This window comes from Schistocerca gregaria, chromosome 1 (assembly GCF_023897955.1).
Source record: "Schistocerca gregaria isolate iqSchGreg1 chromosome 1, iqSchGreg1.2, whole genome shotgun sequence".
Lineage (NCBI taxonomy): Eukaryota > Metazoa > Arthropoda > Insecta > Orthoptera > Acrididae > Schistocerca > Schistocerca gregaria.
In genome coordinates, this window is record NC_064920.1 from 143,913,781 (window position 1) to 143,940,757 (window position 26,977).

Consider the following 26,977-nt stretch of genomic DNA (forward strand, 5'->3'; position numbering starts at 1 on the left):
GCTTTGTGATGCCGCGAGTATGTACCATGAACAATTCTTACCAGAGTTTTAGAATAAATTATCTGCGTAGCTTTAAGCTGCTACTAGTCTCTCGCAAAGTTCATGGTTTCGAATGATACTTTCACTCTTTAACGTGCAAGGCACAGACAACCTTCGTAACGAGATAACTGAATGCATAACGAATAATCTTTATTCCTGAATTTCGTGGGCAACTCGAGAAAAGGTATACCTCTTATGGAGGATATTCTGCCCCAAAACTTAGCATTAAAAAAACTGCAGTGTACGTACCGCTCCTGGGATATCAAGCAGTAACTGAATAAGAAGCAAACATGTACTCGTAAACTGGTGGTTTCATTATTTGCGCGACGCGACCTATTAACTTAAGATTAGTACGGTTAAGTCACCAAACAGGTCTAGGGACTGAAGATCAAAACAAAGATTTTCTTTCTTAGAAATTAACGACAAACTGGAAATAAGATTTCCATGAATAAACAAAATATAGAAACACCGTTTCTGTGAATATACTTGGTGCTCCTAAGTTCTGTTCACTTTTCCTACGATGACTGGTTCGTCACAGGCGGCTCGCGACGCATCTCATCGTGCGTGAATTGGATCCAATGGATAGCATGGACAGCTTAACCAGAGTGACCAGGAAAGACGTTTAATCCTAGCCCCAAGGTGAGAACATTATTTACTTTTTTGGATGAACTACACATGGAAATGCAAAAAAGGAACGAAAACCCGTATGAACATGACATTTACAGAAAATTGTTCCGAAATCCTTAATAGTTACATCACTGAACAATAACATGGTCGTAACACTTAGTACATTGTGTGGTGTGTACTATTCACAACTGACGATATATAATATTAACAATTGTCTTTAACAAGATAATGAAATCCAATTGTCTAAATCTCTTAGTACTTTTGCTAGTTATTTGTGACCACATAACTATCAAATCCTCTCATGACTTTTAAACACCAACATGGTTTACAACGAAACCTCGAGAATAGCTTGTTGCCTTACCCAAACTTTGTTTCAGAGCATCAGCCACAGTAAATGGTGATAACCAGTTCTACGTTAGACCAATGTGTTCTTTGTCCCCTTCACAGATCGTAATTGCGTCTCATACTAGCGAGGCAAGATATCCAACGCCAACTGGAAGAGACAGATCCATTTAGGGGGGAAAATGACGCCCTCGCAGAAATACAGTAACCGTGCCATTATAACAAAGAATACTTGCAAATTTAACGATCTGTAGAAAAAAGTAGTCTAACGCATCCGTCATAGCGACAGAAAATATTACACAAATAGAAACGCCACAAGAGCTTTGACACCACAGGATAAAGTGGACAAACTAGTTAAGTCACTTAGAGATATGAAGCGAGAATAGGAACGTCAGTGCAAAATGAAAAATTTCCAAGTACGCAAAATGCTACGAACCCATATAGGACCGAAGACCCACAAGTAGTACCGGAAAAATTGCCATAGAAGAATTTCTTAAATATGTAACCAATGTACGCTATGAACAATAAAGAAAGGACCACGTAGTGGCGGAAACGTATTTAACATATCAGTAGACTACGTATTTGAAAGAAATTAGGGTACTTCCAACAAAACGAATTCAACGTTTTGCACGGATCTGAACTTATAAAGTATACAGAAAATAAACTATTTGGAAACTTTATACTCTTACTCCTAGGTTGATCACTAAAGTCATTACCATAAGCTTTAGTGACACTATGATGAAGTGCTGAAGACTATTTTGTACCTGTATAGCGATTCAGTGAGCTATCTTTAACCTGCACCGGGAAATGTTTAAAAGAATCTATGAACGCTTTTACTGAGCTTCCAATGCGTTGATCAGGCTGCTCTTTGACCACCTACGTAGTACGTTACCGCACATCGTCTACTTAATTCCCGCATTACGCACAGTATTAGCTGTTCATTGTACGCTGCTCTTCGAGAATCGGAAAAAAACTGGACCTTTAGCATCCCAAAACACCTTTAACATGACTTTTCCTGCTGATGCTTTGGTTTTGAATTTTTGCTTGACAGGTGGGTTTATGTGCTTTCACTCCATGCTTTGTCTTTTTGATTCTGGCTCACAATAGTGAAACCAAGTTTCGTCACAAGTTAAAATTTTGTTGAGGGAGTGTTCACCTCTTTCATAACGTTCCAGTAACTGTGCACTCTCTCAACCTTGTTTCCTTGTGAGGCCGCGTAAACTCCTTTGGGGCCAATGTTTCACATGTTCTGCAGTTCTCCAGCTTGTTACAGGTACCATGAACTGTACCAGTACTAACTTGAACCGTATCAGCAATCATTTTCACAGTTGCACGGCGGTCGGCACGAGTAATGTCATCAATTCGACTTTCCAGTGAGGGAGTCGAAACTGCGATTAGTCGGCCCAGAACTGTGTTCGTCAGTCACTGATTCGCGAACATTTTTCAGCTGCTCTACCCACTTGTAAAACTTTGCGCGATTCATGTAACTTTCAACATAAACTTAAGACATTCTACAGAATATATACATTTGTTTCTAGCCTTCAGCAAGTAAAAAAACGGGTAACATAACGTTGTTCAACTATATGGACGTTTCAAGCGGACTCGTCATATTTAAATATATTTTTGAGGTTATAACCAGAACAACGTTGATACATCAGCCTATCAGAGCTCATCCTCGTGAAGCCAACTTGAAGCTGTAAGTACCAAACTTTCCCTACTAACAGTTTTTTCCTCCGACCAATTTGTCTAATTATTGCATGACCCTCGTATATCAAATTTTGCAAATAAATTAACTCGTGGGGTTTCAACTACGGCACATTAGGCCTGCTTTTTTCCCTCTTCATATATACGTTACGTACTTCCGCAGAAACTACTGAATTACAAAAAGTGACATTTTTATTTTTTCGTAGTCTTTGAATTTCTTCGGGCGATCTTCATGTTTGTAAATCAAGTTTTCGCGCAATCACTAGAAAATTAAGTTTGAAAGGAACGACCTCACCATTTGGATATAGTAGTTCAGCGAAAAGAGGGAAGGGAACCGAGTTCCACTGCCAACATTTACAGGGATGTCCCTGTAGTACACATAAACTGTCAATGCAGTATATTTAAAATAATGCGTCAACGGATAAAAATGTACGAGCACTGATCACATAAGGTGCTTTGCATACTATTGCCTGTTTAAGTATTAGATTACACTAGGGCTACGAAAAGGCACAACTGGAAGGTCACCGCTAATCGCAGTCTATTTCACCCAATTTGAATAATTAGCACAGAAGAAACCTTGAATGTAATCATTGCCAAATTGGACTAAAGCGCCTAAGGTGATCATCGCACGATTACTACAAAAATATCTACAATAGTTCACCAACACTCCAAAATCTGCAACTTTACTGAGAATTTCTATGTATATTATGTCGCAACAGCTTTCGTTTGTTAACAAGAGGAATATTTCTGCCTAGTTATGACACCAGCATCAAAAGGAACCCAAAACACGTCTGAATCAGCTTAAAGTGAAAAATTGCAAATATCTGAAATTTAGTTAACAACACTTAAGTACTCCGATAATTGTCTCAAGATCATTTAAAATGAATGTATGCTTTTCGCGGAAGTGTGGCCGGTAGTTTACCTGGGCGAAGAAAAGTTTTTTTTTTTCACGTACCGAGGTGCAACCAAGCATCGAAAGTTATCGGAATTCTTAAAGTCACTTTAATTTTACGAAATCAAAAATTCAGACGGAAGGACCATGTGCCAAGGCCACGCAGTTGTTAATCCTACGAATAAGTTCTAATGTCTGTCAATTTCGGGAGTGTATCGACAGTTTGTAAAGGTGGAACTTTCACATCTAAACTGGTCATATTTTCAGGTGTGAATTATATGTCTCATGCAACAGTCAGTTATCAAATATTCTCTACTTATTGTCATAGATGTGTTACGAATAGGTTATCAGGAAACAATGTCGCATTTGCATTGGCGGGAACGAAGAGCGGCAGCGGAGCCAGCACCGACATAGTACGCGCTGCCGCCGCTAGATGGCTCGCGCGTTGCCCTGGGCAACTTGCGACCACGCACCGTAAGGACCACCGTGCGCGGGAGGGAAACGCACAGTTAACTATATTTGCCACAACCATCACTGTAATACATCATTAGCTTAATATTCTACAGGCTAAAGCACATACTGGTTACAGCTTACCTCCAACAATGAGACAAAAATATTTGCGATTAATAAGGCTCAAGTACCAACAGATATTTCTTACACACGAGTCCATTTCTGCAAACTGTACAAAGCAATTTACATGCTTTAAATTTCTTTAACATTTTAGGCGCTAGAAATTTCATAGCAAATACAAACCTTTAGTACTAATAGAGCGGAAGTAGATATTTACGATGCCTCGGCCTTTTAACAGCACGAGACCGCTGTCTAACTCTACTGGATGTTAAACATTAATCCCATGCAGAGAGGCCCTTGCACCAAGGAAAACTTATACGGGTTATCATGCACGCAGACTTACCGAATGGGCAAGAATGCTGTTGCTGGGTACAGTTTGGCGGCTGCACTATTCCGTCCGTGGAAATCTCCGCTTTCCAGGCTGGTACTGCAACGAAAAGCACAAGCGGGTTACACGCGCCTGCCGAGCAGACGTTCTTTCGCTCACCGTCTTCCGCTTAACTACGGCCAGGCTTCAGTTGTCGCGCACCCCTCCACAGCTGCTCCCCTCCAGGGGCTCACACCAACCACTAAAGCCCCCTTCGGTCTTGTGGGGCTTCCTAAGTTCACTCCTGATCCAACAGCGCTCCGCAAAGTGCGAGAGAATGCGTCACATCACGAACATCGGTTGGATGGATACGAGACGGACACCCCAGACCAGTTAAATTTCGTCCTACAGGTATTTCTACGCGATCACTTCAGTGTGGTGCACCCTAAGTACATGTTGTCAGTGATGAGCAACAAAATAAACGTTAGGTGACTTCTCATGCGAATTTGCAGTTCATCAAACGGCTACTCCTCGAGGTGATCAAACTCCTAAATACTTTCTAGTACTATACACTGTCCACTAAATGTGTTTAGATCTACTTTTTTCTTACCGATGCTCAGAACGCTAGCATGTGAGAAAAACCTTGAAAGATTTTCAGCAATTATCCCATACGCTCTACGCAAACGCCACACTGATTACCACTTCGCTTCAGAACCAACACCAACTTAAGATACTAACACATCCAGAACAGTTCACACAATAAACAAAGATTCCCTCTCATTGGGTAACTGCTGATCTCTCTATTCAATCGCCAAGTGAATTTAGTCTTTCAACAGAAGTACCACAACATGTATGTCTGATTTTTGTACAATACGTTGTCTCTGATACGACGAGGCAAATTGAGAAGAAAACTTACAGGGGAACCTCATTAATCCGGCACTCGATATTCCCGACTTCCTAAGACAGTCTACTACTTGATTCTCCGGAAGTAACAGCGGGTAAAATCGACAAAAACAATCATTAAACTTCAATTCGGCCAACCGCCATCAGTTGACACGGAACTGTATAACAGTGTATCGCCCCCGTTTATAAAATAACAGAAGAGAAAGCAGGTAATAAAGGTATACCGCCGAAGAAAAAGATGCACTGCATCAAACTGATAAATTGTTGCTGAATTTGGTGTTTTATGTCAACGCTGTCAGACCGAACACACAATCCGAAGGAATGTGATTCGTGGCGAAATTTGTATACCTCCGAGAGAACTACGGTAATTGTGGACCTGAGAGCTGAAGGCAATTTATGAGTTTTGTGTTTACGCGAAAATAAATTCAAGGGGGGTAGGCCGTCAAACGGGCCGACTGAGCAGTAGAGTCCCCACAGTACATTTTAATTTCCACTGTCTATACTTCCACAAATTTGTAAAACTGTCAGGATTACCAGGAAGAATTCAGGATTCTCACTCTCAACTGTGGAAGTTCAAAAATATATTTTTTTACTTGTGAAATTTCATCATCTTTTCACTTACTATTTGGCTGCATTTGTTGAAGTAAGAGATTCTTCGATGAATTTTGCACATCATATATATCATACTCACAGGTGTCAAACTCTAGAATATTCCAAATCTATTAAAACTGTGGTAAACATGAATTTTAAAATGTAGCAGTTGATTTCTTCAGACATTAAATAAATTTTAGAGTTTCATGCATCAGAAAGTATAGCTTGTATACTGTGCGAAATTCATCATAGAGTCTCTTAAGGAGAAAAAGTTCATCTATAGCAACAAATGCAGCCGACAGTATCTGAAAAATATGAAATCTCAAATGTAAAAAAAATTATTTTGTTATCTACATCTACGTCCATACTCCGCAAGCCACCCGACGATGTGTGGCGGAGGGTACCCCGAGTACCTCTATCGGATCTCCCTTCTATTCCAGTCTCTTATTGTTTGTGGAAAGAAAGGTTGTCGGTATGCCTCTGTGTGGGCTCTAATCTCTCTGATTTTATCCTCGTGGTCTCCTCGCGAGATATACGTAGGAGGGAGCAATATACTGCTTGACTCCTCGGCGAAGGTATGATCTCGAAACTTCAACAAAAGCCCGTACCGAGCTACTGAGCGTCTCTCCTGCAGCGTCTTCCACTGGAGTTTATCATCTCCGTAACGCTTTCGCGATTACTAAATGATCCTGTAACGAAGCGCGCTCCTCTCCGTTGGATCTTCTCTCTCTCCTTTCAACACTATCTGGTACGGATCTACATCTATACTCCGCAGGTTACCTGACTGTATGGAGGATCCCACACTGCTGAGCAGTATTCAAGCAGTGGGCGAACAAGCGTACTGTAACCTACCTCCTTTGTTTTCGGATTGCATTTCCTTAGGATTCTTCCAATGAATCTCAGTCTGGCATCTGCTTTACCGGCAATTTTTTAACTTTCACTGCTACGAGTGTGAATCCTGAATCCTTCCTGGTCATGTTGGCAGTTTTACGAATTTATTTGTAAAAATATAGACAGAGGAATTTGAAATGTCCTGTGGTGCCTCTCCTGCTCCAAGTCTGCCCGTTTCACATCCCACCCCCACCAACCTATGTGAGTAATTTTTACAGATTTTCCCGATTACTGATAATCCGGAAGACCTATGGTCCCATTAAGTTCGGATTAACGAGGTTCCATGTACGAACTATTTTGGTACTCCCTTGCAACATAAAAAATGCAATGTCACATAAACAATAGACGATATTATTTGGTGAGTTACGAAGAGAGTAAGTGACATTAAGTACTGCGATGCCTCCCTTTTATTTCGATTAAAATTTATTTCCCTTGTAGATCACAAAAGAGCGCACTAGGCGAGAAAAATATATCGCACCAAATCAGTGCCAAATAAAGGCCGTTTTGTCTGTTGGGAGCTGTGTGTTCTAAGCGCTCTTGCGACACCAGCACCACCCTCAAGGTGTAGGTTCGACTGCCATGTTGATAACATCGCCCTCTGGGGGCGCCAAATTCCTTTCAGGTACATCTCAACCTGCGTGACAATCGCTGTGTATCAAAAAGACGGAAACTCTAGTGCCTAAAATGCACACGTATCTGGCAATAGACCATTATCAATTACGTCAAATGTTAACGTATGAACTGCAGCGGATGAGAAAGTGAGAAAGATTGCACCGGACAGGGCGCGTAATGCAGTTAAAGCGTCCGAGGTAATCTTATTACAGTGACTGAGAAGCCCTTCACAGCCACGCCACAAACTGGCTCGAAGGAAATGTGTGACGTATAAAGAAAGTCAATACTTCTTGGGAAGCCAGGTTATGTGACACAGGAGAAGAGGGGAACAGACTAAATAGGTTTAAACATAGACAACTGCAGCCAACTTCCTGAAGAGCACTTGAAGTGAACTTTTGGAAAACTGTGCTGATACGACCTACTATTCTCTAGCAGCACTGTGGGACACCCCGTTCACTCCTTCAAACTTTGGTGAGGTTCTGAGTTTAATCCCTTGTCGATCAAATAGTGACGGTTGGAAGTAACTTCCATCATGGGCTGGTGATCTGGCGTTAAGGGGCGTGCTTAGATCGCACGAATCCCTGTCAAGCCACGGATTTTTAGTCTTCGTTTAAATACAGACTTCACTTCTCAACGATGTGTGGAGCCCGGAAAGTTGTTTTGGAATCTACGTCGAAGTGTAGGTTCCCTTTCCCCGTTTGGATAAATGGGGTAGGTTAGTGACACGCAATTTGCCGAGGTGGCGTCCAATATAAAGACTTGCACCAGGACATAGAGAGACATGAATCTATCATCATCCTTTGTGGAAGATAAGGGGATTAGTGTTCAAAGTACCGTCGACAATGAGGTCATTAGAGACGAAGCACAAGCTCGGTTTAGGAAAGGCTGGAGAACGGCATGTGTGAAGCAATTTAGAAAGCTCACGGAAAACCTTAATGAGGATAGCCGGACACGGGTTTGAACCGTCGTCCTCCCGACAGTGTGTCTCGTGTGCTAACCAGTGCGCCACCTCACTCGGTGTCTGGATTCGTACCAGCGCCAGCCCGCCCGTGCCGCCTACAGAAGTACTGTTACGTGTTTTGAGGCAGTTTTCCAATCACATCCTTGAACTGGCCAGATCTTAATAATGTTCCAACATACAGACTACCGCAATTTGTACGACCGGCCACCTTAGGAATCCAACTGCAGTACTTTCGACCAGTACTAACTGTCCGTGGAAGCTACGCTATCGAGGCAAAACAACTATTGCCTACCGCGACACTGGATCCAATCTGGTGATTAGAGCATGTAACGCATTAGAGGAAGTATATAAGCTGAGCAGAGATGAACAACTAATCATTATAGCAACGATACGGGTCGGTGAAATCCTAGTGCCGTTAAATAAGTGACGTCGGCCAGATTGTTATAGACTAGCGCCTGGACACGATTATCTTTAAATAGTTGAAGTTCATCGGCTGTTCGCGTGCTATTTTATATATGAAGAAAGGCTGAACGGTGAAATTCCGCATAGGTGATGTGCTGGTCATCGGCACATCACAGAATGTGGAGGTAGGAGGCCTGCCCGCGCTGTAAAGCTTAACTGACGACGGAGTATAATGCTGGCGCAAGCTCGGGTGTTCCTCAGACAGTTCAGACCACACGGTTTAACATGTGGTTCCGCAGCAGACAACCCAAACGACACTGTCAATTAAGATTCCAGTGGACAGGAGATAAACGAGATTGAACCGTGGATCAATGAAAAATGTCGCCTGGGCGGATGAATAGCCTTTGTAGTACTAGAACGAATGTCGCGACGAGATACACTGTCATCCAGGAGCTCTGAAACATTCCGATGGGGGCAGTGTTATGTTATGGGGAAATTCATCTGGGTTACCATGGGAGTTGTGGCAGTAAACAGTCACCGTGATAGCTGTGGACTGTGTGAAATTCTTCCTGAACACTTGCATCCCTTCACGCTTTACCTTCCAGCTGCCTAACGATCCCTATGCCAAGGTCAGAATCGTGCTTGCAGTGATTTGAGTAGCACGGTGAACAACCCAAGTTGATACCACCGCCGCCGCCGCCGCCGCCGCCGCCATTGCTGATCATCGTGGCTCCATGAACCAATGGCGCGTCCATCCCGGACGGTTACCAGCTTTTCTCAGACCAGAGATATCTACCCACCCACATGCTCGCTGCTCTTCCCTCCTGCCCTCCATGCTTTTTACTGTAGATCATCTTTCTATCTATTCACACAATATGGCCAAAGGACTGGATTTCTTTTTTCTTGACTGGGTCGCTCAGTAATGGCCAAATTTGTTCTTTCGCTACATTTTATGCGTAGCTTCCTGCGCCAGCAGAAACGCTCAAATGCATCATCAATGCGCTGCTCTCTGGCCTTAATGGCTCATGTTTCGCAAACGTAAAAGACCGGAAATGCGAGTGTTTTAACAAGCCAGACCTTCGTTATGTGCGTTCTGTTTTGACAGATCTTTGCGAACTGCTCCATAGCCAGTCGCCCTGGCGGCGTGATCCTCCTCCTCATATCTTTGCAGCTTCCCGTGTCACAGATAGTTGGCAGGAGACAGGTGAAAGAATGCATGACGACCAGTTCATTTAATCTGTGAGCTGAACCTGTGTTCCTCGATCAGTTACCATGAGTCTGGACTTCCTGAGACTGATGTCTAATCCGTATGATTGACTATGTCCTTCACTTCTGTTAGTAGCTCAGCAAGTTTATTTTCGCTGTTGCCTAAAAGCACAGTAGAATCAGCAAATCAGATTGTTAAGAGGTCTACCATTGAGATGCCTTTAGTCCAATCAAGAGCATTCTTAATGGCATGGTCTGCTGAGATGCTTTAGTTGGGCGACAAGAGCACAACCTTGTGTAACATCCTTTGATACACTACAGATATCAGACGTGCCAACACTTGTCTTCACAGCTGCAAGGTGATAAACAGCACTTATTAGAAGTCGATACAGTACATGTGGCGGGACACCTAACTCTGTCAGAAACTGCCAAAGCTTTTCCTAGACAACAACGTCAAAGTCAAGGAAGCAGATGAAACACACAACTCATTTCTCCATTATTTCCCGTATCTCGAGAACCTCATACGGTTCAAGATGTGGAGCAAATGCTTGCTTGGGATACAAGAGCTATAGTCCGGCAGTTGGAGCAGTTTCTGGCTGACCATTCATGTAGGGGGAAGAAAGGACTTACCAGTCTTCTTGGCCACTCCCCATTTTCCCCATATTCTTTAACACAATGGATGCAGCCTACCAGCCCCATTTCTTTGATCATCTCTCAGATATATTGTTTGGACCATGGGATTTCGAGTTCTGCATATGTCTGGACTGCTTACTCTATTTCGCAGTGTAAGGTTGAAGGTTCAGATATAGGTTGCTAAATTGTTTTACTGTCTGTACTGTAGTTAATGCCAGAATAGAAGTTTTCACAGCATCATCCCTGACTTCGACAACATTCTCATCGTCTACCACCCACGTGAGAGGATTGAAGTTCGTATCTTTACCACCAAATTCCCCCGACCTGAACCCGATGAAACACATGTGGGACGCTATCGTGCGACAGCTCCGAGCCTTAAAACAACAGGCCATCGTTTACAGGAACTGCGTGACCTGTGGGTAGGCATCTGCGACCTCACACATCCAGAAACCTAAGGACTTGTTGAATCCACGCCACGCCAAAGGCTACTATACAGCGTTCCGAAGGTGGAACAACACCCTATTAGGCGGTTGGTCATAATGCTTAGGACAATCAGTGGCCGTTGAGTGCATTTCTTATTTCCAGCACAAGAAGAATTGTCAGTTCTACAATTTACATTTACAGTAAAACAAAAGATAACTTTAGCAGTCGTCGTATTCAGTTTTCGAATCGCAAGTGTTGCGACTGTAGTTTCTGTTGTTCGTAACTACTGCACTGCTAGTGGTTGGCAGCTTATCGTTCAGAACACTTTTGCTTCCTTTTCTATCTATCATGAGTTGCCTCACGAAGTACTTTAACAGTTTTTACAGTGTTGGGGGATGAGGGTTATGCACTCAATGATGGTGGTGACTGAACTGTGATCCCAAGCACGCGAGACGTGACTTATCTTTCAAGGAATTACTAAGTGGGAAGCATTTTATTACTCGCGTGAACAGACGGCAATTTATAATTACTAACACACACACACACACACACACACACACACACACACACACACACACACACACACACACACAGTTCGCCCTCAACAGTACGTACCTCCTCTCCGTATTTGTCGCCATGGAAAAAACGTCAATTAAAATGCAAAACGCATTCCTCTGAACAAGGCAGGCAGAAAAATATTCATGCAGAAAAAAGCAATATCACTGAAAAATTTTTGCGCTGCGAGCATGTGCTAAAAATATAAATTACACATTCGTTCGTAAAATGAATGTCAGTGTCATAAATTCAAAATTGTGTGCTGCCAAGTTTAAAAATGTCAAAACTTTAAAACCATCTTATTTGAACAACACATGTCTGTTTATACGGTAAACAAGTAAAAGCTAAATGCTTACTGAACTTCTTGCAATCACAGACATGCCAGCACACACATCAGCATGCGATGCAAGACGTATACACGTCAAAATTTTCTGCATGAACTTACCTATTCGTAATGGGAACTAGACTATTTAGCAAGCTTACTATTCGCTGGAACAGCTTATTCACCAGTCACACTAGAATGCATTTTGAACTAACCAAGTTGTTCGGTAAGGTTGCAATTACGAAAACAACGTGGTAGTCAATTTATGTTACCTCACCGAATGTGTGAAAATGTCACGATAATTGTGCTCAAGTGTAAATAGTTATGTATACGGTTATAATAGTAATTACGTTTCGCGTCGTCTACTGCTAACACTAACACCACTAACGCAGTATACTGTTTTCCCGAGGTCCGTCCACGTAACACCTGCAGGAGCCCATTAAGGATACTTCGAATGTAATTTCTTCAAAGACACTGATCCAAAAACTAATTACGTTGAGAACAAACTACAACTGGATCCTTGTATGATAAGAGAGAGTGTGGTTAGTACTGCTTGTGTCTCACATTACGGCCTGGCGTGTAATCTCTCTGCTATTACTTTGTATTTGCCTGTTCGACGTATTGTAAATGTTTCTATTTTGCCACGTAGCGGAACTGTTTACGCGAGAGAGCCAACACCACGATCTGAATAATTTGTTTCTATTACTGGTCGCCTAAGACTGTTTCAAACTGTGTCCAGAAAATAACTCTCAGACATATCAAGCGAAAAAATAAGAGTGCGCTGGTATATACGAAAATATCAAAGCCAATATTTATCACAATTTTATCATACTGGTAGTTATTAGACCAAGACTCAAAAATTTATGAACTCTTTTTCATGAACTGCTACCAGCAACGAATTCTTTAACTTCATTGATTTTAAAAAATGCAACATCCTTCGTGTTTTAAACAAGGCAAATAACCGTTAATACAAAATTGTGGAAAAACTCAAGAGAAAATAAGGCTCCGGAACATCTTCCCTTAATGATATATATCCACAGTAGTTCGTATTCTTCTGTGCGTCTAATGTTATCTTTGTTTATTACATGATTGCATCCTCACATACACTGTTCTGTATAAAGAATTCAAAAATCACCATTCTCCAATAGACAAACGCCTCTAAGCTATAATTTGAAGAGATCCATCCATTTAGCTCAGCTACCTGTTACATACGTACTTGTATATCTCCAGAACAAGCTGTTTCCAAAGTTCCAGTTTTTACGTAGAAATTCGTAAATAGAACAGAAGTTTTCCAAGAGAAATGATGTTAATTAAGACTTAAATATTGTTCACCTATCGGTCAGATATTTTCCGTTATTGGGCAAAAGATCAAAAATTTTTGTTGTTGCATACTACCTCATTTCTTAGCCACTGACAGCTATAATAATGGTGTTGGAGGTATGGAAGTCACTGTTAAACTGTTATGGATTATGTATGACGTAGTTCATTTTGTAACGTCGCAGTTAAAATGCCTCGCTCCTTGAAGAGGTACCTACACGACGTCCGTGACTGAATACCAAGTTATTCTTATTGGTAGCTTTTATGCAATAAATACTTATTTTGTTAACTGTTGAGTTACTCCAGAAAATTATTCCATGGGACATTATTGAGTCGAAATACAAAAAATATGTCCAGAGGTTGATTCATTTGTTTCAAAAATTAGCAATTACATGAACATTGCTGAACTTGTTTGAGAATATGCTTTTTCCAATTTAAGTTTTCTTCAATATGCACACCCAAAAATTTGGAGCATTCTACGCCAAATACCGACTCCTGCTCCTGTGCTACATCAATTACTGGTGTGACTCATTGTTGGTTTTCCTTCAAAATTTAGCGATAGTCCATTCTGAGAGTACTAGTTCATTTTTTGGAGAACATCACTTACAATCTTTTTGTTTTCTCTCTAATGGGACTTAGTGCCAATATCGCCTTCAGAAAGCACAAATTCGGCTTGTTGAATGTTGAGGGTCATTCACATGCATAAGGAATAGGAGGAATAGATCCACAACTGGACCCTGTGAGTCTCCGATTTCTCCCGAGTCACTAAAATTTTCTACACTTCAGACATTGTTTGAATTTTTCGGCAAAGCCTGTGGTATTCAGTTTCTTAAATATGATTCAAATTAGCTGTTTTGTAAGTCATTAATTCCATAAAACTTAACTTTTTCTGAGAGAGTAACAAGATCTACACACTCAAACACCTCTCACAGGTCACAAGAAATATTAACTGGCGATATTTTATTATTCACGGCTTGTACAATTTGATGAGTGAATGTAGAAACAGCATTCTCTGTCGAGCAACCCTTGTTGAATCTCAATTATGATATGCTCAATAAGTTGTTCCTACTTTAAGGCTGAGACTTCTCGAGTCCACAGCTTTTCCGCTTTTTCGAGTATTTTGGAAAAATGTCAGTAGCGAAAGTTGTCGGTAATTGTTAAAGTTTGCCACCTTTCCTATGGAGAGGTTTAAGAACTTCACGTTCCATGCCTGTCTGGAAAAAGTTCCTGTGCCAGTGATGCATTCCACTCATCGCTAAGGACATCACTTATTAAGTTGGACTTCAGGTAAGGATACTGGTGCTGTTCCCAGTCGCTTAAAAGTTGTGGAATCACATTTTTAATATATTCTCATGCTTTTTCAACTGAACCATTTAATCTTACTTCTGCTGCTTTTGAAGTCATTAAAAGTGATCTCAACTTATGAATTATCAGTCGCAACACTGTCACTTCGTTTTACTGGCACGGCATCTTCTACAATGACTTGTCTCCCGTCTGACAACATCCGCAAGTTTTTGTCTTATTACCTGCATTGTTTATTCCCGTCAGATGTGTATGCTTTGGACATTTTAATAACTTTCCTTATAATACTAGAGAACTTTCTGCAATATGCAATTACATTTATATAAATTCCCTCTTCCCCTTACACGGCATTTTAATTTCCTTATTTATGGGTCTTCCGGAGAATATTTTAGGAAATCAACTTCAATTTGACATTAGCATCTCATCACTCCTTTCAACATTGCTTTGTATGAACCTGCCTCAGGGCAATAAGATGCCACATTATTTCCATCAATTGTCCATCATGATCAGATAGTCCGTTAATAATTTGGTACAATTTTTTTTTTTTTTTTTTTTTCCAGCATGAGCCCCCTGGCTAAAATGTTAAGAATCAGTGTCCTGTCTACAAGTCAAATACTCTGTTTATAACACCTACCGAACAACATGAGATTCTACAAAATAGGATCTGCAAGTGGAAAGTAATTGGCAGCAGAGAAGCACCAGCACGTCACAACGAAAATTTGTTGTCCGAGACATTTAAATCAGAATCTAGGTTCAACTGAACATACGAAGCATTAGGATGGGCCGTATTATAATTAAAATCACGTTTACGAAGAGGTGAAGAATGAAATTTTGGGGATAAAGACAACCCGGAAAAACAATGACAGTCTGTCAACTGCACTAATCTGCAAACTGATACTCCTGCCAACCAAGGTAGTGGTCGACGAAGTATGTATTTTTAGGTATAGGAGGGTGTACACGGTTTTAATGATCACCTAAAAAAAATAAAGTTCCGTAATTAGTTTGAGGGTACATGCCTGCAGTTTTTGTACGCACTGAAATCCTCACGACGCTCGGTGAGCGAAAATGATATGGCGCCACCAATTCCCACTTTATTCATGGGCTGCGCCATTTATTTTTGCCTTTCTTGCGGTGAGGTAAGGTGCTGTGCTGTGAGGATTTCAATGTGTATTTAACTTTTTTCACAATGAGGTTTACTGTGTCAGCTATAGTGTAAGAAGAACGTACATGCTTTCACTTACAGGCATAAAATATTTGATACCGTAATTATAGGTGTAAGTACAATTACCACAATCAAAATCTTAAGTTTCGCTGATTTATAATTCAACAGCAAGGAATACGGCAAATACTATATTATTGACATCAATTTTAGGGTGCAGAAAACGTTGTCAGGATTACCATCAACACAAATGATATTTATTGCTACAGGATTCTACAGCTTGCATGAGATGCAAATTACGAAAGAAAATGGCGACCATTTACGTCTATATTCAGGTAACGCTGCGGAGAGCCGGTAAAATATCCATACTGCAAGATGGGCCTTATCCAAAATGCTTGTTATTACCATGCACCCAACGAAACAAATTAAATTTGTTCTGAAACAATATGAGAACAAGGAATGTCCGCTTTATAGTGAGACAAAGCGTCGGCATGGAAGACCACGGCTCGTGTTAACTGCTACCAAGCACGAGGAAGGCAAGAACTAACGGTCACTTTCACTGAGGCCGTCCGCAGTGGCGCCCAGAGCAGGCTAGTGGGGCTTCTCGTCTCGCCAGTCTGCGCTGCAAAAAGAACAGGAATATGGGCGGCGTTCCGAGCCTGCTTCTTTATATGGATCTGCAGAGCGGGCCAAAGCTGCAGGCAGAACCTCCCGCCACCGGTCCTTCAGCTGCCACAGCTGGTTATGCTTTTTGGGGAGGGGGTTACTGGGAGATACCTGCTGAAAATGAAGCTACTGGAAAGTGTCATGCGAAACACGTTACCTGAAGGAGGAAAAAACCCAACAACACTGAAGCACCGTGATGATAGTCGGATTTGAATTAACTTCATACACGTACACACCATCGGTTATTCTGTAAATTACTCTTGCTATTCTCTGTAACACGTGGAACGGCCATCATGCATTAGTGCTGTTCGTGTTTAGTGTTTGAGGGACATGAACAGCGTGTTTGTTAATCATTCACTGCACGTCACGAAGATGATGCGTCCTCTTATTACAAATGTGTGTGAATGGGGCCCTATTTTGTATCTCCATTTGGCCGGCAGGTGGAGTCTTGCAATGTCCAGATTTGTGGAGCGTTGGGATGTGACAGTGGACCGACGTTGGACTGCCACATCTGACCACCACAATGCAAAATCGCAATATTATGCGCAAATCACATCGTAACCCTTTCACGGCTGCCCGTCCAATGCGTAGGCTGCAAAACGCCTTAACACAAACGGCTGCGTTAGCAGTTATGTAGTGACCGAGAAGGAAGGGCTGTTTATGAGCGACATCACATAGATCGCGATTCTCCACTACGTTGCCTGACCATTGTCAGCGTGTGTGGGAAACCTGCAAGCGATTCCATTCGTCCAGCCTTTGTGGAGAGGCATAGTGGTGTTTCTCCAGGCATCATGGTGAAGGATGTGACGTTCATGCCCTGTCTCTGTCTACTTGTTATATTTTCATCATTTTACTAGTATGTTTTAATGTACTGTATAGAAAGATTAAGGTCGCTGTAAGCTAGCAAGATGCTGCACGCAGATAGTCGCGGAGCGTGAGAACGATGGGGTGACAAGAAGCGTTGTTGTGGCGGAACCTAGTCACTTTGGGGATTCACCTAAGGGGCATGGCACCAAGAAGCGTATCTTTCATTATTTACATTTACTGTTTGAATGTTAATATGTATCTCCAGCTGTACAGCTGACGTTGTTAAACAATTTTAATAACTCATTTCATACTCAGAAACAAAGTGCAAATTTCATGAATTATTGATAAGGTATGGATAAATGACTGCATCCTCTTGGGAAAATATGGCGGAGGTGAAATAGTCCCCCATTACGTCTCCGAGCGCTGGGGACTACTAGGATGGATATCGTTATCAGAAGAAAGAAATTGGAATTCTGCGAATCGAAGCGTGTAATGCTAAATCACAAAAGAGTAGGTAGGTTAGAAAATTTGAAAACAGAAATGGATAGGTTAAAGTTAGATATAGTGGGAGTTACTGAAGCTCGGTGGCATAAGGAACACGACTTTTCGTCAGGCGAATAAAGAGTTACAAATACAAACGGAACAGACGTAATACAGGAGTAGGTTTAATAACGAATAAAATAATAGCGATGCGGATAAGCTACTATGAACAGCACAGTGAACGCATTATTGTAACCACGATAGACACGAAGCCCGTGTCCACCACAGTAGTATAAGTTTATATGCTAATTAGTTTCGCAGATGACACTAGAAATGCGAGAGAAAAAAAGTATATATTCAAACAACTAAGGGAGACGAAAATTTAATATAGTCATGGGTGACGAATTATATAGTAGGAAAACAAAAGGAGAAATAGTAGGTAAATATGGACTGGGGGAAAGGAATGAAAGAAGAAAACGCCTGGAGGAATTCTGCATAGAGTATAATTTCACCATCGTTAATTCTTTGTTTAAGAATCATGAAGGAAGGTTGTAAACGTGGAAGAGACCTTTAGACACGTAAAGGTTTCAGAATGGTTATGTAATTGTTAAGAGATTTTGGGACTGGATTTTAAATTTACAGACATTTCCAGGGGCAGATGTGGAGTCCGACAACAATTAGTTTGTTATGAACTGTACATTAAAACTGAAGAAACTGCTAAACGGCAGGAATTTAAGATCATGCGACCTGGATACCAGAGGTTGTAAGAGTGTTTCAGACAGTTTTAGAGAACGATTGCCAAGGACAGAGGAAAAGAATACAATTAAAAAAGAATTGGCAGCTTTGAGAGATGAAATAGTGAAGGCAGCAGAGGATCAAGTAGGTAAAAAAAAAATGAGAGCTAGTAGTGATGCTAGGGTAACAAGAGATACTGAATTTAATTGATGAAAGGAGGAAAGACATAATGCAGTAAATGAAGCATGCGAAACGGGATACAAACGTCTAAAGTAGTTTTTGACAGAAGTGCAAATGGCTAAGCGGGAATGGCTAGAGGACAAATAAAATGATTTAGAAGCATATTTCACTATGGGAAAGATAGATGCCACCTACAGGAAACTTTCAGACCTATGGAGAACAGAGAACCACCTGTATGAATATCAACAGCTCAGATGGAAAACCAGTCCTAAGCAAAGATGGGAAAGCTGAAAAGTAGAAGCAGTGTATAGAGTGTCTAGACAAGGCAGTTAACCTTTAAGGCAATATTACAGAAATTGAAATGGGCACAGATAAACATGAGATGGACGCTACGATACTGCGTGAAAAATTTGACTAACCACTGAAAGATCAAAGTCGAAACAAGGCCCTGGGAGTAGACAACATTCCGTTAGAACTACTGATAGCCAGCCATGGCAGAATTCTTCCATCTGGTGAACAAGATATGAGACAGGCGTAATACCCTCAAACTTCAAGAAAAATATAATAATTCCAATTGCAATGAAATCAGGTACTGACAAGTGTGCAAATTACCGAATTATCAGTTTATTAAGTCACGGTTGTGAAATACTAAGACGAATTCTTTACAGAAAATGGAAAACTAATAGAGGCATACCTCGGGGGAGATCAGTTCGATTCTAGAGAAATGTAGGAACACGCGAGACATTACTGATCCTACGTCTTCTCACAGAAGATACGTTAAGGAAAGGCAAACCAACGTTTACTGCATTTGCAGACTTAGAGGAACCCTTTTGACAATATTGACTGGAATACTCTTCTAAATTCTGAGGAACCAGGACTCGCACACAAAAATTCAAGTGCTAGTTTTTCCCGCGCGCCGTTCGAGAGTAAAATGGAAAGAGACATCTTGAAGGTCGTTCACTTAACCCTCTGCCAGGTACTTTATTGTGAATAGCGGAGTAGTCACGTAGATGTACGACGTGCAATCTCGTGGAAAAGGGAATAATTTGTTGGAAATTGCCTTGATGACTTACATGTGCAATCTCATGATATACTATTGCGTGTAGGAGTCTACGATCTGTTCCTGAAGGGGGAGGGGGCAAAAATTAATTATGCCTGTGAATTGTGATTTCGCGTAGTGAAGGAACAATATGTTAAAAGTTGACTAGGAGAACGTACAAGCATGATCTCGAGCATAATGAAACTTTGCTGTGAACATGAGTAGCAGAGTGAGCCATTAGTTTCCTGTCATTTTCGCAGCGTAGGTAGGTTAGAATCCTGCCACTATTATGCGCAGTTGACTGCATGCACCGGTTGCGAGTCGGCGGCCGGCGGAGTGCAAATAAATCGGTACGACGACTACTTGTCACCTTCGCTAAGATACGAGGCAAAGTTGTCTCCAGTTGTACTAAAAGGGATGCCGATGTTACATTCAGAAATCCACTGTGCATGTTGATCTACGCATATCTTTCTGGTGGAATGGTTTAGATCCAAGTACCCAGCACGTTCTCCCTGAACGTTACGATTTTGACGTTTTGGGGAAACAACTAATAGACACTTCTCTTCCGTTAGGAAATAATTTAGCCGTCTCCCTGGATGTTCATAAATATTACTCTTTGCGTACACTCAAATTACAGTCATGTGATAGGATTTCTTGTCACGGTTGGTATTGTGAGGAAACTGACGGCACAACGGGACGTCACGTACCCCCTGGGTAATCATGTTATTACCTGTAAGGTAAGGTAAGTCATTTCTCAATACGATAATGTTCGTCCAAGGGCACGCGTGTGCAATAACTGCCTACGTGATGTTATGCACACCATGGCCAGCAGAGATCCTCAGATCTGCCCCCAATGGAGCATTTATAGGACCAGATCGGACACCTCCGTCACAGAACCCGTGTCCAGGATATCAAAGATCAATTACAACGCTTGTGACCAGCTTGCCTCAGGAGAGTCTACAGCGACTTTATGACACCCTACCCAATCATATCAGGGCATGCATTTAAAGCCATAGTGGGGACGAAGTCATTATGGCATGTGACAAGTTCTTTGTATATTTGAGTATCTGGTAAGCGCTGAATTAACACCACGTATCCTTTAAATCCGTCACAAGTTTATTTCGTTTCCTCCTCCCTTGTGGATGATTCTCACTTTGTCCGACAATGCAGAATGGTTAGAAACTTTACACTTTATGCTCAGAACTATCTTGCTTTTTTACAGAGATTGTTTGATCAAGCGCTCTTCGTTTTGAATGAACATTTTCACCTGTACTATCTTTGTAATCATTGGTCTTATCAAATGGTGATTTTCCTTAACACAGATGGGAGCAATTTGCGAATTGCCAATCGACAAGCTACTACGCTTTACTAAGCATGAATTTCCCCTATCCAATGATATATATATATATATTATTGCCTAATTTCTGGTTTATTCACCTGTTGAGACAGAACGCTGTGTGGGCATGACCATGCACATGACAGTTGACACTAATTTTTTTTAAATCACTAACCTGTGAGGACGTATTTCCCGGACACAACACGCATTATTGCGCTCTGCGTAAATGTGTGTGTAAGCGCAAGATCGCCTTCACTCTGTTTAGGATTTATTCGTGGATTTGTTAGAGTAAGCTTGAAAGTATTAGTTTTTTAGTGTACAGCTGCTGTTTTCTTCTGAATACATAGAATTTATTACTGTTACTAGTATATAGTCTAGTTCATTACGGATAAGTATAATGATAGCAGCGTGTCAGGTATGAGACAAGCTGTATAGGCAGTTTGTTTCACCTCTTCAACAGACAATAAAACCATTCATGGGCTATGTCCCCCGCGAAGTGATGCGTGGTACAAATACAACATAGCAAAATACCTTTTGCCATAGTGGTGGTCTTCAAAGAGACTTTGTAAGATTTGTCAGCAGTTTGACTGTAAGTAGTAGTCCTCATGACCGTTACCAGAATCCTGAAGTCCATTAACTGCATAATCTGGGCCAGAATTTCGAAGACAACGTTTGTGTCAATTACTACACTATATTTTGTTATCTCTGATGCAGCGGCAACGTTCAATGAAGAAAATTTTGCAAGGTGTGAATTCCTGAAAATACTGCTACAACTTGTTGGTGGTTCCACAGTGAAATTCAAAAATTCCTGAAGTTGGTCTTGCTTTAAACTGCTTTTTAGTTCCACGCGCGACAAAAGTAAAGTAGCTGATATTACACAACTGTCTGCAACCCAAAATTGGTAATTTGTTCGACAAATTTATATACCATAGCCTACTTAAAGTTGCTAAATTAAAATTTTATTATTTTCTTTTTTGGGGGGGATGGGGGAGGGAGGATCAGCTAGCAGCGTAGAAGAATGTTCGACATCAAATTGCTGTCCGAAGGGGAACTCTGCGGCCGGAGTGTTTTCTGCAACACTACCGACTAGTCCACAGTTTCCGAAGTATATTTCAGAGGAAAAAAATAAGTGTGTATCATCATCCGTCCTTGCCACAACGTGGTTCTTATGCGCCCGGTGCACACGTTCTTAGTATTTTCTGTGGTCCGACTTACGTCGTCGGGGCCACACACTACCGACGACACCAGATAATCGACAAGTTAACATGTCGGGTACTATGCTACAGGGCAACGGTCTAGTTCGAAATTATGCTTTTCCTAGGCTTGATCTCTGCTGCGTATGCACAACCTGCCAAGTCGTCTGATGAACGAAAGTTCACTACATCATTGTCTATTAGCAGTTTCATTATGAATCACTTAACACACATTATTAACGGCAGCCAACGAAGCTCACAGATTCCGTGAAACACCTTGCTAGCCAAGACGTATCACAATATTTGCTTTAAAGGTCGTTTCAAAATCAGATTGCCTTCTCTAGAGTCTTTATTAGTCATCTCTAAAAGATAACGTCTGTAACTGCAATGTCACATGATTAATATTCGCACTACAAAACGCATCCTGTTGCATAAAAATTACGGGAGTTGTATGCGAAGTGTTATTTAGAGCGACACTATGTAACTAGGCAGGATGAGAGCGATGTATCTGAACACCAATGTAAACACATTTAACAACATTTTGAACAGACGTGCCCAGGGCCAATTTAAATAAAAATATTGCACTAACTAAACGTTATGGGAACCACCACTGACTAGTTCACTTCGGTAATTAAAATTTCTGCTTTAATTGCAGAATTCATTGGTATTGGAACTTCCTTTAAGGCAAACGTTTTACTTCGTTCGTGAGCTTCACTGACGTCTAATATCTTGAAACTTCCTGGCAGATTAAAACTGTGTGCCCGACCGAGACTCGAACTCGGGACCTTTGCCTTTCGCGGGCAAGTGCTCTACCAACTGAGCTACCGAAGCACGACTCACGTCCGGTACTCACAGATTTACTTCTGCCAGTATCCGTCTCCTACCTTCCAAACTTTACAGAAGCAGAAGAGCTTCTGTAAAGTTTGGAAGGTAGGAGACGGATACTGGCAGAAGTAAATCTGTGAGTACCGGACGTGAGTCGTGCTTCGGTAGCTCAGTTGGTAGAGCACTTGCCCGCGAAAGGCAAAGGTCCCGAGTTCGAGTCTCGGTCGGGCACACAGTTTTAATCTGCCAGGAAGTTTCATATCAGCGCACACTCCGCTGCAAAGTGAAAATCTCATTCTGGAAACATCCCCCAGGCTGTGGCTAAGCCATGTCTCCGCAGTATCCTTTCTTTCAGGAGTGCTAGTTCTGCAAGGTTCGCAGAAGAGCTTCTGTAAAGTTTGGAAGGTAGGAGACGGATACTGGCAGAAGTAAATCTGTGAGTACCGGACGTGAGTCGTGCTTCGGTAGCTCAGTTGGTAGAGCACTTGCCCGCGAAAGGCAAAGGTCCCGAGTTCGAGTCTCGGTCGGGCACACAGTTTTAATCTGCCAGGAAGTTTCATATCAGCGCACACTCCGCTGCAGAGTGAAAATCTCATTCTGTCTAATATCTTGTTACGAACAGTGTACCTAAGCAGTACTATCAGCTACGGAATGAAAAGGTATATTCGTTTCCGATTATCAAATAATTCTACACGAAGCAGGAGACAACCTGCAACAAGCTGTATGTTCAATGCAAAATTGTGGCAACTGTTAGATAAGTATACTCTTTGAAAGCAAAGAACGGTTTCTAAACAATATTTCCCAGAAAGTCTTCAGTCTGATCTCTGACTAGTGTCTAAATATCGATAACAGGAATTACGGCATAAACTAGCGCTTAAATAATTATGAGCAACCAAGTTAACGTTTGATGCAGCGTACAGGGTAGAGGGAGACCTATCTGGAGTAATATATCGACTCATTGTGTAGTTGACAACCACGTAGCCGACAGCGTAACTAAGACGAAGGCTTTCAGCTCAATTCAGGACTGATGATTGTTACCTAAATAAGGGCGGCAAAGAGTCGGATGAGATGCATGGAGAGTTGCGAGTAACTTTGACCAGAAGGCACACAATACAGTAGCTGCAGCGCATTCATCACGAGAGCCAGAAGCTCGCCAAAGAAAACTTACAGCGAGAAAAGCAAGCGACGACCTTGGCAACTAGTGTTAATGTCCTCCCGCGCGCCACTGAGGTTGCCTTGGCCGTCTGCTCATTGCCTTTCCTCGAGGAGGCACGCTGCGGTCACTGCGTCCGCAGCCAGGATGGCGCTCAGTAGCTCGGACACAAAATGAAGGCACACCGATTAAGTGTCACTAGTATGACGGTTTCAGTTTCTTTTCCAGTCTACGGTTGTAAAAATGAAGGCCTCCTATACCGTATCTCTTGAGGTTTGAATCAAAAGGCAATATGGTATCGAAGTACATGTGCAACAGCCTTTTGTAGTCACGAAAGTGCTGTTAACGTCGTCGTCGTATCTTCCCTAAGGGCCGATAACGATATGAACGCACTTTGTGCTCTGAGATACATTCTTTTCCACTTTGGGACTGTGATATGCAGGAAGTGGTAGTGATTGTAATGCAACACAAGAGAAGTAACACTTAACACTAGCCTCCAAGCTTAAATGTCAAGTTTTAAAATGAAGCCACAACCTATGTGGAGTTGATCGCCCAGATATATCTATATTGTAATCTCTAACTTAAGCAAGCGAGTGTCCTTATGCTGCCTTGAGCAGGCCTCGGCAAGCAATATTTCGTTTCATCTTTCGCCGAACTGGGGAAAAATACTGACACTGCTAGGATGTGCGTACTGCAAACAAAGAATATGACTACTAGGGGACATTTACTCAGCGAAGTAATATACAAATTTTCGGAAGCAGCAAAATGCTGCAGTTTGAGTGGAAAGTCAACAACTATCATTTTGAAAATATTGTGCCATGTATAATGGACTTCAAAGGTACTTCGGAGAAACTCATCACTTGCGGCAATTTTCAGTCTCAAGTACACCTCTGGCACGCCAACCTCTAATTAAACATGCCCCGCCGGCACATCTGATACAAAAATTCAATGCGAGGGCCCTGGCTGGTTTACGAGCAGCTTCAACGGCGACACACCCATCTGCGAGCTTCGCAAGCTCCTTTCTCAACTCATTAAAAAGTTTGCGCCGTCTGCCGTGAATACAGGTAATGAACGCTGCCTAGCAGCTGCATTCATATAGCACCTGTTCATCAGCAATAAATTATTCCTTCGCAGAGTTGCCAGGAATGCTGCGTGAGAGAACTTAGCAGCCCCGAGCTTATTACTGAACTGGAGCTCAAAGTGAAACAGACTGTGCAATGAAATGCTTTTTCGTTCGCGTAAAATAGTTACAGCTATAAAGAGGGTGCTCACTGTGTGCGAATGAGATTTTTCCATTCAGTTTATTTTCAATGGTGAGAAGTGTGGCAGTTTACAGAAGCCAACCCTACAGAGAGGTCTTTAAACTTGCTTTCGTGTTGCAGTGTGTAAAGTTCATGGAACAACACTGGAGATGAATATGGTACTGTGCACGGCGACGTCTAATAGCGCACAATGATGTTTAGTTTCCCGATGAAATTTAGGCTCTTATTCGTGATGAGTGGTAGGACTGAAGTTTCGGCTAAAAAAGTTTACTTTATTTCAAATGGATAAAGTACTGAACACGATTGTGAGGGTGTTTAAAGAAACGTCACCTATTGAATTCACATTCTCACTTTTAAGTGATACTGGGATACTTCTGTATAGAATACGCGCATATCTGCCATGCCCTGAACATGTGTGCGAGTCAAGAATCGTTAATTCATTGCCTTAAGAAATGAACGCATTAATTAGTCTGACCGCAGCTTTTATGTCTTCTCTTTTTCACGTTCCCTTACCAAATTTTTATCAGCGTGCGCACGACATAAAACTGTTATGAATACATGGATGCCAATTGTTACACACTGTAATACCAGCACTACACCTTATTAACTGTTAGCGTTTTACCATTCGATCCAAAATTTTGTAAAAAATTATTCTACTTCGGTCGTGGAATGAAAAGGTTGAACATAAAGTAGTACGCCGTCGCGGAAGCTAAGATCGTCTCGATGATTTATGACTGCCGTATCTCGCAAAACCATTTCTATACATGGGGATAAACTGATCTAGTCGATAGAGAAATGGTATGACAATGACAACCGTGAAGACAACTATGCAGATGCGTCCACAGAATCTTAAGACATCGTTACAACATCTGGATGTGACACAGTGGAAGGGGAGGAGACTACGGGTCTGCCCCAATCTGCACCTGTTTCCTCAAATTCAAAAAAGTATAGAATATTTAGGAGACAGCTTTCAGACAGTCTTCAGTATTTTCTCACTCTTTTACTAAAATTTCTAAGAGCTCAGTCCCCCTCCCCCCTGCTCTCGCTCTCTCGAATAGAATTCTGGATTGACTGATGTAGGTAGTAAGTAACGCAACCAAACTGTCAGCCAAATAGTTCATATTATGATACGTATTGGAATATAGAATAGGGCGAGCCAAAACTGCAACTGCTGGAAGAAAAAAGTCAACTCCTTATGTTCTATGATAAACATTTCCAATGGAATAAGCGATAATGGAATGTGACACCCTGTGTTTTTTTTAGCGCTTTGCCACAACCACCATGGCGTTTTAAGACATTAAACAATAACGCGATAATTGCGACACATTTTACCGTGTTAGATACCTGCTGTAGCTATGTGAACAGAACAGGTGGAATGAACGAAATATTGTCCGTAAGTTTTCGTTGTATATCATCCTAACGAGGTACAGTGATTCAACTAGGTATTTAAGCGGCTTGCTTAGCTCTGATTTCAGGACTAGCATTGAGTACTGTGATAGTTTCGTATCTCAATAAAATGTGTACAAGTATTACTGACAGAATA

General features: G+C 41.6%; 1 protein-coding gene across 8 annotated transcripts in view; it reads right to left on the reverse strand.

Annotated features, from left to right (window-relative positions):
* The window catches only part of LOC126334946 (RNA-binding protein Musashi homolog 2), a 363,984-nt gene that overhangs the window by 13,865 nt on the left and 323,142 nt on the right, over positions 1-26,977 (reverse strand). For 4 of the 8 annotated variants that reach the window (XM_049997702.1, XM_049997750.1, XM_049997722.1 and 1 more), the window contains exon 2: positions 4,518-4,601. The exons of the other annotated variants lie outside the window; for them this stretch is intronic. The gene's annotated coding sequence lies outside the window, so the exon portion shown is untranslated. The remainder of the gene's footprint in view (positions 1-4,517; positions 4,602-26,977) is intronic. 8 annotated transcript variants of the gene reach the window in all.